At 38.5% G+C, this 17,682-nt stretch overlaps 1 pseudogene; it reads left to right on the forward strand.

Moving 5' to 3' along the window:
- Positions 1 to 4,797: 4,797 nt before the first annotated feature.
- On the forward strand, positions 4,798 to 5,659 carry LOC142440725 (6-phosphogluconolactonase pseudogene; annotated as a pseudogene).
- Positions 5,660 to 17,682: the final 12,023 nt, after the last annotated feature.

The raw sequence follows: 17,682 nt of genomic DNA on the forward strand, positions 1-17,682 counted from the left end.
AACTGGACAAACGTCCATTATCCCGCAGGTGAATGCTGTTTCCCTCCTGTTCATTCAAAGCACCGTTGACACTGCAGGGTTTTGAATGTTTGTTTACTCACATCTAACCAATCAGAGCTGTCCGATGACATGGATAGCTCCAATTCGCAGAAGCACCCATAGTGATTCACTTATGCCTGCAGCTGAACTGGTAAGGCTGTGTCTGCACTCCGTCTCTCCCCTCTGGTTTCTATTAATTCACATCCTGCATACCTCTCTTCCCTACCCCCCCCCCCAGTTGCAGAGACTCCACCACCCTCCCTGGGAGCAGGGAGGGGTATTACCATGAACGTTCTTTTTCAAAGTCTTTTTTTTTAATCCTATGAGAAATGGATACTCTTGAACCAAAACACAAATGCTGGTCATATGAGGCTGGTTTCAAAATGAAGGTTGTGCAAAGAGCAGAAGAGAGCAATAACAGTATTGCAAGTAGAGAATTCTGTGCTGACGAAAATCAAGTGAGGGAGTGGTGGAAAATGAAGGCTGACTTGGAACAGATTCCAAAAGCTAAAAAAGCTCATCGTGGTTTAACATCTTTTTATAGGGCTCTAGAGAGTGAATTGCATAAATGGGTTATGGAGTGTTGTCAAAATGGTTACTCCATAACACGCATGGGAATCCGCATACGTGCTCTACAAATGGCTAAGGATAACAAATATAAAGCACCAGGCATTGAAAAATTTGCTGCATCAGCAGGATGATGTACCCACTTCACGAATAGGTTTGGCCTATTATGTTTGAGACAAAGAACAAAGATTTCCCAGAAATTGCCACAAGACATTGAAGAAAAAATTATGTCATTACAGTCATTTATTATAAAACAAAGAAGGATTTATAATTATGACCTGGCAGATATTGGAATATGGATGAAACCGCCATGACTTTTGATCTTCCAAGCAACAGAACTGTGGCAATTTCAGGAGAAAAAACAATTTTTCTCAAAACCACAGGAAATGAGAAAAAAAACACAACACTTTACAGTTGTTCTAACATGTTTGGCTAATGGAACTAAACTGTGTCCTGTCATTATTTTTTTTAAAAAGTTGCCTAAAAAGATCAATTTCCCACCAAGAATTACTGTACATTCACATGTTAAAGGCTAGATGGATGAAGACTGAACAAAAAAATGGCTGGAAGAAATTTGAAACTGATGACCAGAAGCAGCCTTAAAGAAAAAGCTATCATTACTTGTTTGGGATGGGATATGTTCAGAGCCCACCTATTGGGTGACATAAAAAAAAATTGGCAAAATCTAGTAAAGTTACTTTAGCCGTTATTTCAGGTGGGCTTACATCTGTACTGCAGCCTCTGGATGTATCTTTGAATAAGCCTTTTAAAGACCATGTGCGAAGGATGTGGCATGAATGGATGTCATCTGGTCAAGCCTGACATACAAAAGGAGGAAATCTCATGAAGCCTGACATAGAGTTAATTGCTAAGTGGGTTTGAGATGCATGGGAAGACATTCCAGAAGGCATGGTTTGATGTGCCTTCCAGAAATGTAGTATTAGTAATGCTACGGATGGCAGTGGAGACTGCGCTTTGTATGAAAATGACAGCAGTGATGGTGATGATGGCAATCTCAGTGAGGACAGCGTCTATGAGGACCTCACACCAGCTGAAGCTCTGCGTTGGGATACGGATGATGATGAGGAATCCAATTTTGAAGGATTTCAACTCTACATTTAACTTGGTTGCTGATTGAGCTCAGGGAATAGTACTCTTAAGGTATCATTGTTGATATCTTATTGTTTCTGTTGAACCTATTTTCCACTTACTGAGCTGGTTTACTAATGTTAAATGACTTATTGTCCTTATATTTATGTTTTTTATTTAAAATAAATATTTAAGTACATTACCCAACTGATGTCTCAATTTTTAGTAATTTTATTATCATTTGCTTTGATTATTGAAACTCACCAATAGCTTCTGCATTTTCCACCCTAGGCTTATACTCGAGTCAATCAGTCTTTCTGGTTTCCCAGGTAATAATTAGGTATCTTGGCTTATATGCTGGTCGGCTTATATTCAAGTATATAAATTGAAGAATTATACAAACTTCTTCAGTATTAAATTGATCAAAAATGCAATCAAGATGTGTTGATAATTACTGATGATTTGGATGTAAAATTTGGAAACAATTTTCAAATGAATAATTTGAAAATACGGCCTTGGTCATAAAAATTAAGCCAGAGATTGAATGGTATAATTTTGCAAAACCAACACCTTATTTACGGCAAATAGCTTTCTTCAGCAATTTGACTGGAAATTGCATAAATGGCTTTGATGGATGGAATACACATGAATTATGTTGGCTATATACGTGAGAAGAGTTGATGGAGACGTTCTAATATATATTATCACCTAAAATAACATCAGAGCCTGACTGTTGCTCATTTACAAATTCAGATAGATTTTTGTGAGAATTAAAATAATTCTATAAGAACCAAAATATGACTTTGAATATCTATCCTACCTGAGATTGAAAACAATCTCCAAAGAAGATCTGATACATTGAACACTAATGAATGAATAGGAGGCAAGTTGTACGAAGCAGTCAGTATACCATACATGAAGAAAACAAAAGATCATTAAAAGACAGGAATAAAGGACGAAAATGGATACCCGAGAGATTAAATCAAAGAACTGAGCAGCTCAAGAAAACAAAGTATTATAATGAAATATACAAATATCTGGAGGTAGAAAATCAAAAGAAAAGAACATGCTCCGCATACTCTTAGCTGCACTAACTTAAAATTCAAAATATTCTATGCACAAAAGATTGAAGGATGCAGGGAGCATCAAGAAGAGATGAAAGGAATATACAGTGTTTGTTAGACAGGGTTTGTTAGACAGGGTTCTCTAGAGAAAAAAAAGAGACACTAATGATTACATATATATAAATTTATAGGTTTATACAGTAAGAAGGAATACAACAGCTAATTAGTCCACACAGCAGTACAGAGAGCTCAGTGTAACTTACTTTCGTGGAAGAGTTAATACACTGGAAGTCCTTCAACTCCTGTGGGCTGCTGAGCCCAAGGTCAAGAAAGCAGACAGTGGAGTCTTCCCTCTGGCAAAGCAAGCAGAATCTGCCTACAGGCAGCAGACAGCAGGGCGGGTCAGCAACAGTCAGTAGCCCCAGGAATTTAGCAAAGCAGGCCCTCTGCAATCTCAAGCTCAAGTGATGCACAGGGACAGGATCCACTACCCTCAATCTCAAGCATTGTACACACTAGCAATGTGGTGAAGCTGACTCGAAGGAGCCTCAAGCTCTAGTGACACGACCCATAGCTTGGCTGGGCTCATAGGTAGTATAGCTCACAAATTGAGGCAGCGACCTAGCTGAAGCAGCAGCATGGTGTCTGATCACCAGGAAGCAAGTGCGATATGGGATGCCAGTGTTGTCATTTATCTTGGTCACCTTCCAATCAAGTTGCAACCTAATCAAACTCAACCCACATGTTCCTGTTGGCCTAGTTGGCACAATCAACCTAACTATCAAACAGACCTAATGTACCCAAAAGAATTGGTCAATATTCAATATTTTCTAGAGGCAGCAAGTGTTCAAAATTATTGAAAGAAAATGTCAAAACTTCACTGAAGACGTTAACTAAAAACAAAAATATCTTTCTGATAGTATCTATTTTCAGCAAAGACCTAGCTATATTAAGCAATGAGAACCACTTTCCCCTTCCCCTTCTGAATTAAGTTTCAATTTTTGGAACCTCTCTGTAGGTATACTGCTACTACTGCTTTTGAATTATATTCAGTAAAATTTTACTGTATTTTATATTAATGACATTACGAATTGATAGATTACTAATTGATATGTTTCAAAAAAAACAAACAAAAAATATGCAGCAGTGGAAGCATTCAGTCATCTATGTCAAAAATTTTCTTCCAACAAATGGTTGCTTGGTTAACTGACTGGATAATATCCATATTTGTACAAAAGCATAATTAATATTATCAGATAAAGGTACAATTTGCTGAAGATAATTTAAAAATAGTGACAACAGTAGACCTCCCTGGAGCTGCCAGAAAGTCAGGCGCGATGCAGAAGAGGACATGGAATGTGGGATTTCTTTACTGACATCAGTGGATCTTGGCTGAAAGCAGAGAATATCAGAAATACATTTACTTATGCTTCATTGGCCTTGCAAAGGCATTCAACAGTATAGATCACACCAAACTATAGAGAACATTACCAAGAAGAAGAATTTCAGAACCCTTAATTTTGCTTATGGAGAACTGTGCATGGACCAAGAGATAATTGTACAAACAGAATAAGTGGATACTGTATGGTTTATAATCAGGAAGTGTGTGAGCTACAGTTGAATTTTACCATCATGCTGATGCTGGTGTGTTTTTCCATATGGACTTAGTTAACATCGCACTTAGATTGTTTGGAGACAAGCTTTAAGACCCTGATGCTATTTATCTGATAGCCAGGCACCATCTACTTTCTTTACCACACTTGGCTATAGCACATCTTCTGTGCCCCCTTCCTGAGGGTGCGTAGCAAGTACAGCCATAATGTTAGAAGTATTTTTTTTCTTAAATTGCAGCTGGCATTAAGTTTGAACCCCAAACGCATTCCTGGATATAGGTTTTTGTTTTGTTTTGTTTCTATCTGCCTTTGACTTCATTTCAAAACCTCCTTGTTAATTGATGGTGGGAGTCTTACCAATCATGCCCCTGGGACATAATGATCTTCTGTTAAGATTGTCTTTGGCTCCCTCCACTGCCTTCACCATGGCCGCGCCGGCCCCCGGCTTCATCTCGGTCTTCTCGAGCCCACAGGAACTGGGCGCCTCGCTAGTGCAGCTAGTAGTGCAGCGGGCGGAGCGCTGCCTGACGGGCTCCCGCGCCCGCTTCGCGCTGGGCCTGTCGGGCGGCAGCCTGGTCTCCATGCAGGCGCGCGAGCTGCCCGCCGCTGCCGCTCCTTCTGCGCCGGCCAGCCTCGCGCGCTGGACGCTGGGCTTCTGCGATGATAGCCTGGTGCCCTTCGAGCCCGCCGAGAGCACTTAAGGCCTCTACCGGGCCCAGCTTTTATCCAAATTGCTCATCACTGAAGGGCAAGTGATTACCATTAATCCCTCTCAGCCAGTAGAGGAGGCAGCTGAAAAAACTACTCCAAGAAGCTGAGAGAGCCCTTCCAAGGAGACTCCATCCCAGTCTTCGACCTGCTCATCCTGGGCATCGGTCCTGATGGTCACACCTGCTCGCTGTTCCCTGACCACCCCCTCTTGCAGGAGAAGGAGAAGATTGTGGCCCCCATCAGCGACTCGCCAAAGCCACCACCTCAACGTGTGACCCTCACACTTCCGGTGCTGAACACAGCCTGGACTGTCATCTTTGTGGCGACTGGAGAAGGCAAGGCAGCTGTGCTGAAGCGCACCCTGGAAGGCCGGGAGGAGAACCCACTGCCCACTGCCCTGGTCCAGCCACACACAGGGAAGCTATGCTGGTTCCTGGACGAGGCGGCCGCCCGCCTGCTGACCCTGCCCTTCGAGAAGCACTCGACCGTATAGTCGCTGGGCAGACCCCACGACGGGGACCACAGACGCCTGAGTGGAAGGGACCTTCTGGGGCTGGGCTCCCTGCTCGCTGCCACACTCTGTGTTTGAGCAAAGCCACGTGCCACCTCCAGGAGCAGTGAGGGTCTGGTTGTGGCTCAGCCCAGGGCTGCGTGGCTCTGGACAATCTGGATATTAAAAGAAATGGTGGTTGGAAAAAAAAAAAAAGATTGTCTTTGATTAGCCCCTGGTACTAATTTGTTAAGCCTTGTTGAGAGAGGAATATTGGGCCAATGTAGGCCAACTTCATATAGCTGTACCTGAATTATTCACTTGTACAGAATCAGTCCTTTCATGGCTGAATGCTGTTTACACAAACAATGGGGGTTAATTGTCAGGGAAAATTTACAATTAACATTCACTGAGAATGTTTGTCAGATGCTTGCCAAATAATACATATGTTAATAGAACACACGGGGCATGGGTGTAGCAAGACCATGTCTTCCCACTGACCAACACTTCAACAATCTTGGTCAAGCTATCTCCAACTTCCTGAGACACCAAGAACTTTCCACAAGAAATCCTCAGATTACAAGTGTGTCTGAGGTAGAGGCACATTCACCCAGAGGGTTTTCCAAATCAGATCTCACTGATGAACTCTCGGAAGTATGCCGTGGGCTTTGATGATCCAGAATTCCATGGCACCTGGCCTGAGTCCCTAGGTATTTGAAACCTTTTCCTTATGAATTAGATAATCAGTCTTACATTCAGCAATTTAAACTACTTATTAAAGCCCCTAGAAGCTGGCCCTACCCCTTGTTTCCCTATTCTCTCTCTTGTAGAATGCTATCTTCACGTTTACCCAAAGGATACGTCTGTCTATCCCGAAGCCTTTCTGCTTTCCCTTCCCTCCTTCTCCCCCTCACTTTTGGCAACTACCCCTATCTGTTCATTTTCGTATGAAAACCTTTTCTTGATATTTTCTTTTATAACAGTGGTCTCGTAGAATATTTGTCCATTTGGATTGACTAATTCCACTTAGCATATTATTCTTCAGTTTAATCCATGTCATGAAGTGTTTCACAGTGTCAGTATTCTTTATCAATGCATAGAACTTCATTTTGTGTATGTATCAAAGTTTATCTCTTCTTCCATGGATGAGCATTTTCTTGATTTGGTGAACAATGGTGAAATGAACTTGAGTGCATATACCTGTTCATGTTATAGCCCCAATATTTTAGAATGCAAAGGAAGAGAATTTCTGAGTCATACGGAATTTTTATTCCAAAATTTTTAAGGACATATGCTACTGTGCCACAAAGTGGTAGCACAGTTTTACATTCCCACCTTCAGTATAAGAGTGTTCCAGTTTCTGTGTAGACTCTCCACTATTTAATTGTTCTTAGTTTTTTTTTTTTGACTTGCTATCACTGCCTTTGGTTTGATTCTTACTTATGGTAAACCTTTAGGGCAGGGTAGAACTGTTCTTGTGATTTTTTGAGACTGCAATTCTTCATGGGAGTAGAAAGCCTCATCTTTCCCCTGTAAAGGGGATGGTGCTCCTAAAACCAGCATGTTCCTTAGAGGATGCTCATTAAGGACTTCTCTGTAATTTGGATATGCTGTAGAGACTAGTCCCTGGAAAGAACATCATGCTCGAAAAAGAACGAGGGTATTGAAAAAGGAAAACCTTCTATAAAACCATGTAGAGACCAGCTTTTTTTTTTTTGTAGAGACCAGCTTTTATCTTACAAATTGAACAGGTTTGAGAGGATATATTCTAGAAGGAGAAAAATTATATATAAAAGGGATAGCCAAAAGTTGAGGCACAGTGGTCCCTGGACGTTATCAGGGATGATTTAAATACTCTTCCTGTCACATAGCTTGCATCTCATACTAGGATTACACACAAAGGGACAGTTCACAATTTGAAGGTTTACAAAGATACATTAATACATCAGCTAAGTTATTCAGATGTGGGAGGGGAGGATGAAGTAACTGATAAGTTTGCAGACTGCTACATTCTGCAGCTTTAGTCAAGGAACAAGAGACAAGCATCCGTTTTTCTCAGGGGGAGAGACAGGCCACGCCATGGCTTCATCAGATTCCATGGCTGAGCCATCAGCGTTCTCCCATGGGTCATTAAGTGCGGAAGGTGGTGGTCCTGTCCTGTTTGCCTAAGGTGCAAATGACTTTTGCCCCACAACCTTTTCAAGATGCACTGACACCGTTGCTGCATTATCAACGGGCTTAACTACAAGAAGAATTGTGAAGATGGCACATGACGGGGCAGTGTTTTGTTCTGTGGTGCATAGGGTCACAATGTGTTGGAACTGACTGAAGGGCACCTTACAAAAACAACATCAATCCCAGTGTGAGGTAGTATCTCATTGTTTTCATCCAGATCTCTCACATGACAAGTAATCTAATTCTTTCCTTCCTATATTTGTTAGTTGCCAAATGTTGTTTCTGGTGAACTGTCTGCCCACTCCCTTTTTAAAATTGGGTTACTTTTCTTTTCCGTGCTGAGGTGTTGCAGTGTTCTACAGAGTTTAGAGATTGACCCTTGTCTAATGTATTGTTGCCAATTTTCCCCCAGTATGAAAATTCTTTTTTTTCTTCTGATGATATCTTTTGTTGTAGGCGTATATGATAGTTTTAGAAGGACTCTGTCATGAATTTGGTTTTCTATGATTGTGTAATTTTCATTGTGTTTGGTAATGTGTTTGTGGTCTGTATTAAGTGCCTTACATTTGTCTCTATTTTCTCATTGGTGATCTTTATAGTCCTAGGGTATACATCTAAGTCTTTAAAGCATCTTGAGTTTGGTTTTCTATATGGATTGAGATACGGGCCCTGTTTCATTCTTCTGCATTCTTATTGAAATATTTTGAACTTTTGTTGAAATTTAGTTTTCTGTAAGTGGAGGATTTATTTCTGAGTTCTCTAGTCTGTACTATGTGGGATATATCTAGCATTTTACCACTATCGTGTCTTTTTATTGATAAGTTTGAGGTAAGGAAATGGCAGGTCTCCTACTTTGTTCTATATCTTAAGAAGTACTTTACTTACCTGATCTCTCTTTTTACCATATAATATTGTTGAATAGTTGTTCCTAAATTTAAACAATTATGCTGTGATATCTTTCGAATTATATTACAGACCGCTCTGTGTATTATTGATATTTTCATAATATAAAGTCTTTCTCTCCATGAACAGGAAACATTTTTTTCCAGTTATGTAGGGTCTTTTAGCTTATTGTAATAGCATTTGATAGTATTCTTTTTACAAATCTTTTGTTTCTATGCTTGGATTTATTCTTAAGTATGTCATCTCTGTGTAGTTATTATAAAGAGCATTCTTTTCTTGATTTCCTTTTCAGGATTCTGTTCCTTAGTATACAGGAATCTAATGATTTCAGGGTGTTTATCTTAAACCCTTCCTTGCTGTGAAACCTCTCTATTGTGTTCAAGAGTTTTTATGAAGAAGAAACAACTTTGGATTTTTTTCTATATATAGAATCATATTATCAATAAATGTAGAAACTTTACCTCTTCTTTGCCAATTTGGATGTTTTTATTCCTCTCCCTCTCTCCTCGTAAAAGTTATGGCTAAGAATTCCAGCACAATATTCAATAAAGAACAGTTACAAAGAGCAATTTTGTCTAGTTCTGTATGCGGAGGAATTTTCTTTTAATAGCGAATGCAGTTGTAATTTAGTCCATTTACCTTGTAATTCTTAAAATTTCATCTTTGCCTTTTCATTTGGTAATTTTCTAGATTTTAAAGTCATATCAAAGAACCAATTTCTTATTGATTTTTTAAATATTTTTTCTGTTTTAAACTTTATTGTGTTTAATCTTTTTTTTCCTGGTGGGTAAAGGTTTATTTTGCTGCTCTCGTTAATTGTTGATGTTGGGTTAAGCTGTTGATTTAGGTTTCAGTTGTTTTTTTTTTTGTATTGTTTTGTTTTATGTGTTCATTGTTATAAATTGTCCTCTAAATAATGCTTTTACTGGATCTGAAACATTTTGGCATGTTGTATTTTCATTCTTGTTTGTGTCAAGGAATATTTTAAATTTCATTTCTTTTCTCATCAATTATACAGTAGTTTTTAAGCAGGGTGTTTTAAGTTTAAAGGTATTTTTTTCCTTTTATTTTCAATTTTATAGTATTGTGATCTGAAGAAATGGCTTATAAATTTTGGTGGTTTTCAATGTATTAGGTCTTGATTTGTAGGCTATCATATGGTCTTTTCTGGACTATATTCCTTGTGCAGTGGAAAGGAATGGATAGTACACTGTTTGGGTATGGAACGCTCTATACAGATGTAGAGCATTAGGTTGATTAATGAGTCCTTTTCCCCCCCAAATGTGGTAGCTAAATAATTTGGTGTTAATTTAGGAATTGAAATGATTAAGAGTGAAGGGGTAGAGTTTAGTCTGTCAGCCAGGTATAGCCAATGAAGCCTCTGTATGGGCATGGCCTTCTCCTAAGGATTCTAGGAAATCGTATATATTTCCTACTGGGAGTCAGGAGGTTCTCTCTCTGTACCCACTTCCTTGGAGACTCTCTACTGACCAGGCTGACTCTCTGCAAGACATCCCTGAGTATAAGCCACATGGACCAACCCTGATGCAGCTAGAACCCTGGACCTGGAGAAGCCACATGGAGACCTCTGCCAGTGCTGAGATGCTTACAATGCCACTGGATCCAAAGTCTTTCTACCAATTAGCCTGTGACCATCCTGTATTCGGTGTCATTGCATGTATTTCATGCGTCTGGGGAGGACTTTACACATTGGTATAGGATACATGGACTAATATTGGACATATTGGCTTGGACTGGACTGGGTTGGGATGCTTAATGTAGTTACCATTTATATAAAACTCTTTCTTAAACATATATGAGTTTGTATGAAATTGTTTCTCTAGTCTACCTAGACTAACACACCAATGTTCTTTCATTCCTTTAGAGTAGTATACTAAAGTTTCCTACTATGAGTGTAGTATTGGCCATTTCTCTCTTCAAATATTACTGTAAGAGTTCAATGCATTTCAATGGTCTTTCCTTGAGTACACATGTTCTATTATGGGTATATCTTCTTGTTTAAATATCACTTTAATCCTTATGCAATTCTCTTCATCTTCTCTCATAATGGCTATTGCTAGCCAGGAAGTGTACTTAGAGAGTAACATTGCCACTCCTGTTATTTTTGTCTATTTTTTGCTTTTTTAAATTGCCATTAGCTTCAATCTTTTTCCACCTCTTGATTTTTATTCTACATTTATATTTGGTCTAAGATATTTTTCTTATAAGTAGTAATATTGGTGAGTTTATATTTTATTTATTCAGCTATTGTATCTTCATGGGTATTTAACTTATTTAGGTTCAGTGGTACTGATATTTTTAAATTTATTGTTTCATTTTATTATGTGTATTTTTGTGATATTTTTGGTTGACTTTTTCTCATAAAAATGTGTGTGCTGCACTTATCTCACACAATATGGGTTGAGGTACAGGCAAGCAGGCAGAAGTCAACCAAAACTCAAGGATGTATATGTCATTCCAACACAAAGAGGAGGACATGGTGGGGACGGGGAGAAAAGGGCAAAAAAGAGGGAGATGATGGCCCTGGGGTGCAGGAAACTAACCCACCAAGGGAAGAATATTGTGTTTATCTCCACAGAAATGGGAGTGTGAGTGCAGACCCCACCATGGTGTGCCAAACCTTGAGGGCAATGTGATCAGATGGAAAGTCTCATGAACAGAGAGGTCTACAGGGTTGCCTCCAATTAGAGCCAAACTGACCCACTCCCTAGGAGGATATGTTACAGAAGACAGCACTAAACCTAAAGTCTGGGGAAAGGGGCCGGCCTCCCATGCCCACATGAAAGCACACCAAGAAGAAAAAAGAGAGAGTGAAGGACTAGACCCCATACTGACACACTAAGCCCTGAGGACAAGGTCCCTGCATGGTGTCCCAAAAATAGATTTTAGGCTAGAAGAGGCAGTTCCCTGAAGCCCCAGGACCAGTAGGAAGCAAGTCATAAAGGTCAGCTCACAGACCTGGAATTGTGTATGCTGTTTTGTTTTATTGGCTAGTTTATGGTTATTTCTCATTTTATTCAGTCTTTTGTTTTGTCTCCATTATTATTGTTTTGCCTACCTTTATAAGATGGGCATAGGAACTGAGCCCAAGGAGAAAGCGATAGGACTGAAGGTTCACATGGGACTTGGGGGGAGGAGGATACAGAGGAAGGGAGTGATGAGAAAACAATGACATAGACAGGAGAGCAACTAGGGAATTAAAATAAATGAGGAAGCCGCAGAGATCCTCATGGTATTGAAGTAACAGCAATCTAGCTGAGAGAAATTATTATGTGGCAGAAGAAGGGCAAGGTGTGATGATGGGAAAGGAGGAATATAAAGGGAAACAGAGGAAAGATCTCAAAAGCACAGCTATGGATAGAGGTATAAACATAGGTGTGTACTAACCTAAAAAGATTATTTCATTAAAATAGAGATATTGGCCTATGTACGTATATTTATATGACAATCCATGGAGGAAATGCGTTGGTTTGGGGCCTCTGCTCAAGCCCTCCCTCAATGCAAGAATACTTTGTTCTAACAAACTGACATTCTGGGTGCATAAGAAAATGTTGTCACGGAAGCTGATGGTGCCCAGTTATCAAAAGACGTAGTGTCTGGGTCTAAAAGGCTTGACATTAATCAAGCAACCATCTAACAGAAAGAAATAAGCCCACTTGGAAGAAGCATACCAACCTGTGTGATCATGAGGTGTTGATGGGATCAGGTAACAGGTATCAGAAAACCTGAAACAACAAATATATACTATATAGACTCATGTATAAACCATTTTTCAGCACATTTTAATATAGTTTTTGTGGTAAAATCAGGGGCCTTAGCTGATATTCAGGATGGTTTATACTTGATTATACATGGTATGTATTGTTGACAATGAGGTGTGTCAAAACAGAGACCCAAAACCCATCTGTCCATAGACTATAGGATATCCCCTCACAGAAGGGTCACAAAGCAGGGATGAGTCAACCATGACACAGTACAGTATCAATGAAACACACAATATTCCTGGGGTTATTTGAGGCTTACTCACCCCATACTATCATGACCCAGTCCTACCTTTAATTTTGGCTTTTGTAAAGTTGGCCTTATAGTTAGAGAGTTTGTCATTGATTTTCTTGGAATACTATTACATAGAAACAATTAGACTACAGGATTATTGCTGCTGTTGGGTGACATCAAATTATTTCCAATTCATAGCAATCCTATGTAAAACAAGCTGTTATGATTAATGCATATAATACAGACATATACACATACATGCGCACACATATATACCACTTTATAGATATTCATATGGAAATAATGTATACAAATGTAGATGATAGCATGTCAAAACCATAAAATGTGCTTCTAAATGTAATATATGTTTTTCCTTACTTTTTTCTCACTTTTACATAAATTATTTTGTTAGTTATTTCCAATGATGAACTTTTATTCCTTTAAAATGAGTCTACAGATGTATATTTTAAACTAAATTGAATATTTTATCCTATGGAGTCAAAAGGATGACAAATATTTCCTTAGTTTTGACATATGTTTATTGATTTAATCTATAATATACTAATCAAAATTAATATCACTTATTTGAATAGTGTGAACTACAGAAATATAATTAGCTAAGCAAGACAAAGGTACATAAAATACTTGACCTCTCTAAACAAAAATTACCAATATAGGTGCATTTTTCCCCCTTTGAAAAATGACAATTTTGCCTTTCCTTCTTAACATATTGCCAAAATTCTGATTAAAGCTTTAGAATGACCATTGGTGGAACAGCATTTTATTCATTCTGTTTCAATAACCCTTTAAGTAAACCAAATCTAAGTGGAGTATTCAGTGACAAACACAATCATGGAGCTGAGTGACAATGGATGACTTGCTTCTGGCCATTCTCGATTTCCTGAAGTGTTTAGCCTGGTCTCCAGCTGTATCGTTCAGCACAGAAATCACTTCCTGAATATATTTAGTGATATTTTAAGATAAAACCTTCTCTAGGATCCAAAATCTCCATGACAGCAAGGGATAGCCAAATATTTCCAGTCAGCTAAGTTCATGGAATTCTATGACATTTTAAAAAGTTTCTATTGTTCTAATATTCTGCTAGAGGGAAAAGGTCTAGTCATATAGGTTTTGAAAATGTTGAGAACTTTTCTTCCTTGGGTTAAACATTTACTTGTTTCAACTTCTGAAATATACATGAATATGTCTTCACACTATCATTACATTGAAAGTGTAATTTGGTGATAATGTGATGATGGCCTTTGAGTTGCTTGAATACTTTGAATTTCATCCCATCTTATATGAAACCATGTAATAATTCAAAATAGTCTATTTTAGGATATGTAACCCTGTGTCTTTCCAAGTTCTTTTCTATTTTCTGGTGACTTTGTGTATCTTCAAGTTCCATCTGTTGCAAGAAGCGTTCATTCTTGAACCAGTTGGGACTCCGTTCTTTAATGAACTATTTTAGTAATCCCTGGGCAAACCTGGTGTCATTCAGAATTCAGAATTCCCTAGACTACCAATACTTGCTTGGAGCAAAGCATTCATTCTGGAGGGAACAATTGGTCGCTTTAACTTTGGAACATGTTTTGCTTTACGAGACTGAGAGCTGGAGAATGTGGAGGGTTACTGCAGCTACCCGGCACTTCTGCATACAGGAGTGTTGGGCTTACTCCCATGCATGATCCTACGCATGTATTCTCTTGGTCAGTACCCAGAGTGAATTTAGAAGTATGAGCTTGGTTTTCCCTGGGAATCCTGCATCTTCTCATTTCTCACCTGTCTGTAAAGTGATCTTTCTTCTTTCATTTATATATATTTTAGGATGCTTTACTGGATGTTTAATATTTTACATATTCATCATGAAGTATACTCCAGATTTAATAGTGAAATAGAGCTACTTTATTTGTTCTTAATAAAATACAAATATTGATCTCAAGTTCTTGTTATGTTTGACTAGGACTGATTGAGACAAATCTAGTCAGGGAAGGCTATCACGTGCCTGGGACTTTCCTGCAGTAGAATTGGCATCAAGAACAAACAGTAATACTCATCTAAATCAAGGAAAGCTTAGGTTAAAAGCTATTACTTAAAATTTTAAGTCATAAAACACCATGACAAAAGATTTTCTTCAATGTCTTTCTTAAATCTACACTTTGTGGGGCAAGTTTTATGAGTAGCCCAGTATTTCAGAGGAAATGTTTTTTCCCTCCTTGTTATTAGAATTATTTAATTAGGACTTATGGTTGTCATGTACCAAATAGTAACAGGAAACATATGAGTCAATTTATGAACACATAAAGCAAATGATATTAAAAATAAGATAAAATTAGAGCCATTCCAATAAGATCAGATATGACCCAATGATATTGTCTCAGGCTTTAGTATCTTAAGCTCTTGCATATAATGAGCTATCAACAGGAGAAAGATCGTCTCATAGAGAATGCTATGAGATTTTCAGTTAATAGGCTCCTCTTCATTTCCTCCTCCTCTCCACTCTTGAAAGTGCTGTCAAACTCTACACACTATTACAATCATCAGTTTCACTCACAGTTTCTCCACAGAGCTCTCTGTTGTCCAGGCATGTATTTTAAGATGGCTGGCTTGAGGTAAATCTATGGGGCATATTCAAAACCATCTTCACATAACACAATAGCATGCCCCCAATTCATCTCAGATGGTTAAGAAGAGCGAAGACAGATTTTTAAAATTAGCCATTAACTGTAATTTCAAAATTCAGAAGATGCTTATGGGCAGAAGGCAAACCTCCTTTAATTTCCAGTATAGCTTCAAATGTCTAGGTGTTAAGACTGGAGGAAGTAAGGCCATGATGGTATCTTGCGTTTGAACATTTTCCTAGGTGCTATTTCCAGAAGGTTCTCCTTTATAGGCTGTGCTCAATGTGGATTGCTCTAAATTGCTCTCAGAGCTGTTCAGCTGCCCTCATGAGTAAGTCACAATGTTATAGATTGGGGATAAACCATCAAAGTAGCTGCAAATGGATTGTGCATCCTAAGTATCTAACATAGCACCTGAGCACAAGCAACCCAGAATGCTGAGGAATTTGTGTGAGAGCGTGGCTCTTGACCATTTTCCTCCCTTTAGGTCTCTTCACCACTGCCCATCTTCTGATAGCTCTTTCTCTGCTTGATACTGCTAACCCTACTTCCCATTTTCTATGACAGCCAGTTATGTTCAATGTTTACCTTTGCTCACAAGTTTTAAGGGAGAAAATAGGGCTATGAGAGTGAATGTTATATAAGAACATCATTTGTGGTACTTAGAAACTGTGGTTAATGTACCAGTTACACGCAGTATTTTAGCTATTAAATTAAGACTGAATAAAGTTTTTTTGTTAGGTATGGTATTACATAATTTCTGTGCATTTGATAAGTGTTAAGGAGATCAGAGAGATAAAGTACATAGGCTTACCTGCTCACTACATAGACTTGTAGTGAACGTACGGATACCCAAGTACATATGGGAATAATCAACGTGCTATAGCTCTGTGTTAGGCAGGGTGATCTAGAAAACCAAAACCAAAACCAGGACACTTATTTTTATACAAATGTCAACAAATAGGTTTATATAATGAGAAGGAACACAACAGCTTATTAGTCCACACAGAAATATGGAGGACGCAGTTCAACTCACTTTTATGGGATAGTTAATTTACTTAAGGTCTCTCCAACTCATGCTGGTTGTTAGTGCAAGGTGGGGCAGATGGGGCTTTGATAAGGGGGAGATGCTTCAAGGAGTTCAAGAAGGAAGAAAATGTTTGAAACTGATGCTGGTAGAAATTGTTGTATATGATTGTAGGATGGAATGATATGACGTCTGGATTAGCTCTTTAAATTATTTGAAAAAGAAACAAACCTTTATGAACTACAGTGATCTGAGTTCCATCTTTCCTTTCCCCATTTAGTTACCTGGGCTATATATTTCTGTGACTCCAGCTATGATTTATTTCTTCTTACTGAACTAGTTCTTCATAGTAAATTTTCTTTTTACACCTAAGTAATTTTACTTTTTAATTGAATAATTTTAAGATTTACATATTAAACTATGATATAAAAACTTATAAAGATTTTATTGAAATATCTGAATATGACATTACAAAATAGCTAACAATAAAATGAGGAAAAACTGGAAATTAGAGAAAACATTATCTATTACTTATTCATCAATTTTACATAGACATTAGCTCTAAAATAAGTTTTAAAAACAATTAAAACAAATATTTCTAATTACTATTGTACATTTATATGACAAAGTAACTTAGCTACTATCCAAAGCATTCATACTCACGGTCAAAGACACTTGCCAATTATTTCTTTGTTTTGATCTGTTTTTGTGATTCTGTAGATGCTACCCACAATGACTTAGATAAAAATAACAATCAGTATTATTGGTGATGTAGAAAGAGATACAATTTCCTTAGAGTTCTGCATAGAAAACTAAGTAGCCTTAGCTTTTCTGTGTCTGACAATTGCCAAAAGCAATTAAGGAGTGTATTCTCTACCATACTACACATTCCTCACGCGGCAGAGAGCAGGTCAAGTTCAGGGATGCACATGGTAGACAACTGGGGAGGAGGGGGGGAAATTAAAAAAAAGGATGAATATAAGGAAGAAAAGGGGAGCAGGGGCATGAGTCACTAACTTACCCAAGGGGAGGGTATTGTTTATATCTCCACAGGGAAAGAGGGGCCAGACTTCAACCCAGTGCCTCAAGGTGTGAATGCAACATTCCTGCGTGGAGTAGGCAACCAGTGGAGAGGTCTGGGAGGATGGCCATAGTACCAAAAATTAAATGGATTCCCGCCCCTCCCCCGAGAAGAATTTGTTTCAAAGGAGGACATTGATTCTGCAGTTCCGGGAGAGGGACATGTCTGATCAGAGCACAAGGGAGCAGATGAAGGGGAAGGAAGAGAGAGTGGAGCACAGCCTGGCCACCAGGCTGTGAGGATGATGTTCCTGATTAGAGCAGCCAATCCACAGAGAAGACAACA

This window comes from Tenrec ecaudatus, chromosome 2, assembly GCF_050624435.1.
Source record: "Tenrec ecaudatus isolate mTenEca1 chromosome 2, mTenEca1.hap1, whole genome shotgun sequence".
Taxonomy (NCBI): Eukaryota; Metazoa; Chordata; class Mammalia; order Afrosoricida; family Tenrecidae; genus Tenrec; species Tenrec ecaudatus.